The sequence below is a fragment of the Geospiza fortis genome, unplaced genomic scaffold (genome assembly GCF_000277835.1).
Source record: "Geospiza fortis unplaced genomic scaffold, GeoFor_1.0 scaffold41, whole genome shotgun sequence".
NCBI classification, from domain to species: Eukaryota; Metazoa; Chordata; class Aves; order Passeriformes; family Thraupidae; genus Geospiza; species Geospiza fortis.
Window position 1 is genome coordinate 3,892,222 of NW_005054299.1, and position 3,727 is coordinate 3,895,948.

The window sequence follows — 3,727 nt, forward strand, 5'->3', positions numbered from 1 at the left end:
TGGCCTCTACAAATCCGTAAGGAGCCCCCGGTACGCCGCTCCCAGCGTCTGCCGCGGGCTATTTTAGGCTTTGCTGCCCTAAATCCATAGGCCTGTAACGCAGAAATGACTCACGGATTTTAAAGAGGAATGCTACCAGAAAGGCAAATTTAATGGTTACCGAGTCACCATGTTTGGTGGGTTGTGTCTCCTCCAGGTTCTTTAAGCTGCACCTGGACTTCTCCCTGTGGATGGGCTCTCTCCGTGCACAGGTCTGTGGAACACTTTGGGGTTAGGAGACCCTCCAGGGTTTGAGGGGCATTGCTTCAGTTCTGAGGAGCATAACTTTGTGCCACAGGACCTCGTCCTTTTGTAAGATTACCTTCAATTTCTTCTCTGTAGTGGGGTCTGTACCAATGTAGAACTCACACCTCAGATCATAGAAACTTGATTTTTTTTTTAATCACTGGGCGTTCATTCATTTAATTGCAGATGTTGAAAAAACAGCTTTTCTTTAACAGGTTATTAATAGCCCTGCTGTCATACAGGTTTTTGATATAAAGTGTTTAACAATACTTAACCACGTGTCTTTGTGAAAGATAAGAGTCTCTTGTACTGAAGTTCATAGTAAGCACGTGCCTCTCCTTTGAGGAACATTTTCTTAAGGAAGAGAGAAGAAAGAGGACATTGGTTGTTAGCAGCTCACTTGTCACTCTCCCTTATCTTTTGAGAGGGGCAGAACATGTCTTTTACATCTTGTGCTGGTACACAGAACTTCCATGAGTTACCAAAAGTTCGCAAATTCAAGTACTTGGGGGAGAAAGTCAGTGAGTAAAGAGACAAACATATCAGGCTTAGGAAATGCATGGAGCTGAAAACAGCAAGAGGCAGGGAGAGTGTTTATTTGAAGTGTGCCCAGCCCCTGCACATTTCTAGGCATCTGCTGCTAATAACGTTTAGAAAGCAGGAAACTGAGCTCAGTGGACCATTGATCTGAGCCACCGTGGCTGTTCTTATGTGCAGAGTAATCAATCAAAGCATCCCTCAGTGAGTCAGTAGCCTCCATTCACTAGAGAGTTTCAAAAGCTCAAATGACTCATAAAATAATTTGGCTTCTACTTACAAATCAGAATTTGGAGATATCTAATTCTGCAGAATATCTTTTCACATGGTATCGCCAACACAAAATAGTAATTAGGCAGTGTCGCAGACATCTTTTCATTAAAAATCCTTTCTTAGGATTTTTCTTCCTGAGAAGCTGAGACGCTTCAGGAACAAAATGTAAACAATGGTTATCTGCTGCTGTGGAATGCAACAGGTGGATTTTTGATTGGCCCATCTTGGATGTTTATAATTAATGGCCAATCAAGGCCGAGCTGTCTCAGACAGGGTCCGAGACAGCTGCCTTTTGTTATCATTCTTTTCTATTCTATTCTTAGCTTAGCTAGCCTTCTGAGATGAAACTTTTCCTTCTATTCTTTTTGGTATAGTTCTAATGTAACATATATATATCATAAAATAATAAATCAAGCCTTCTGAACATAGAGTCAACATTCTGGTCTCTTCCCTCACCTGAAAAGCCCTGTGAACACCGTCAGAAGACGGGAATAAAAAACCCACAATTAAGTGTTACTGGCTTATTAAGACTTTTCTAGGTCAAGGTAAGAAAATCTAGCAACACTGAGATGAGAAACAATTTGCATCATATTAATAGGTTAATCTTTTTCTTTCTTCTCTGTCTATTACACAACTTCCATACTTCTCAGCACATCTTCATTTTCATTAAAATCCAAAGCTTCCGTGATTTCTTTTTTTCCAGCATCACTACTGAGATTACTACTATGTAAAAACCTTTGAAGTGACAGATCAATTTGGGTGTCCCTGTGCAGGTCACATATAGAAAATACAGAAAATACAGAAAATAACTGCATGTTATGTGTAGATTCTGCTCCTAGAAATAACAGCAGTTGTTGTTGCTATAGCTATGGCTTACTGTCTTCTGTCCTAGAAATACATCTAAAAGATAAGAATACAAAAATTCAGAAAGGAACAAACCACCAAAACAAGATGGTCTTGAAAATGCAGCTGGGAGATCCTTTACTACACATGTGTTATGGGGTTAGTAGCTTCATTCTCATATGGTGAAGAAACTTATAGAAAATGGATGGGTATTTTTACCTTTCACCAGTAAGTTGTGTCCAAGAAATGGAAAACCCAAAGTGGATCTTACACATCTTGCCTAACTAGCCTGCTCATCACTGCATTATTTCAATTCCTGTCTTCCCTACCACTCCTGGGAAAACTTCAATGTTATTTAAAGTCACTTTTATGACAGATATAAAAGGAACACAGAGAAACAGTATTTTACTTGATTACAGTTCCTGCACAGCATCTGCACTATTCAGCACTATAATTTTGCATATGCATTGTGCTACGTTTCCTTACAGGGCCAGCATTTCCCCTGGCCTCAGAAGACCTCAAGAAAGCGTTCTGAGTGCTTACTCAAGCAGCATCGGCAGAGGCAGAGGATTGTTGCTGCAGCTGGTAAGCAGCGGTGGGTCTGTCAGCAGGGGCTGCAGGGTGGGCAGGTCTCCCACCCTTCTCTCAGGCCAGCTCTCCTCAGCAGAGCACCTTCAGCTGCATTTTAAAACCTGACAATGCTGAAATACTCACTTGGGTGAGCAGGCTTTGGTGTTTTTCTGCAAAGACTAAGCATGGTGCTGGTGCCCTTGAAATATACTATGGCACCTTGAAATACATGGCAGCTCTTTCCCGGCCCCTTTGACCCTGCAGGAACACACGGTGATCCCAGGGAGAAGACCACTTATGGAAATTATCACAGAATATGCTGAGTTGGAAGGGACCCACAAGAATCATCAAAGTGCAACCCCTGGCCCTGCACAGGACATCCTTGAGGGTCACACCACGGGCCTGAGAGCATTGTCCAAATGCCTCTTGAGCTCTGCCAGACTTGGTGCCGTGACCACTTTCCTGGGGAGCCTTTTCCAGTGCCCGACCACCCTCTGGCTGAAGAAATTACTGCACTGTGAAAAGTGCATATTATATGGCTCTACATAGATATTTACTATATGTATTTTGCTGTATTGATTAGTAGTGTTGTATTAACATTTTAATGACATGATAAATGTAGTCTTGTAGTTAAAAAGGTAACTTTTGTAATCAAAATAAGAACTATGTGAGATTTTTTTTTAAAGAAAGGAATGAAGCACCAGATAGCAGCTACAAGACACCTAAATTTTTCAGAGAAAAAGGAATTTATTGTTCTCTTATCCGAAGAAACTGAATTCTTCCTGCCTAGCTAAAGATCGAAGACGCTTTAGGATTAAGAAGTTGACGATGACCAGACACAATCCCGTGTTTGAATGGAATTTATGCATCATGTATGAGATGTATGAATATGCAACAGGCTATCGCTCTTAAGGGTTAACCCTCTGTTAACGTGTGTCCTTTTTCGGGCTCGTGCTGCCCAGAAGAAGGTACCCGGACGTCCGTAACTTCTTATCTCTATTGTCTCATATTGTCCTAATTGAAATTGTCCAAATTATTATTACTCTAATTGTATTACTATTTTTATAACCATTTTATTACTATTAAACTTTTTAAAAAAATTTAAAAACAAGTGGTTGGCGTTTTTCACATGCACGAACCCCGTGTTACCTCCATTTAAACGCTTCCAAACCCCCAGCCGTGCTGCCTCCCCGCGGGTTCAGCTGCGCTGCGGGCGGGC

At 41.4% G+C, this 3,727-nt stretch overlaps 1 long non-coding RNA gene across 1 annotated transcript; it reads left to right on the forward strand.

Annotated features, from left to right (window-relative positions):
* The first annotated feature begins 192 nt into the window (after positions 1–192).
* On the forward strand, positions 193–2,458 carry LOC115948233. The gene is made up of 3 exons (XR_004082076.1): positions 193–251; positions 1,988–2,097; positions 2,427–2,458. It is a non-coding gene; the product is annotated as an uncharacterized LOC115948233 (long non-coding RNA).
* Positions 2,459–3,727: the final 1,269 nt, after the last annotated feature.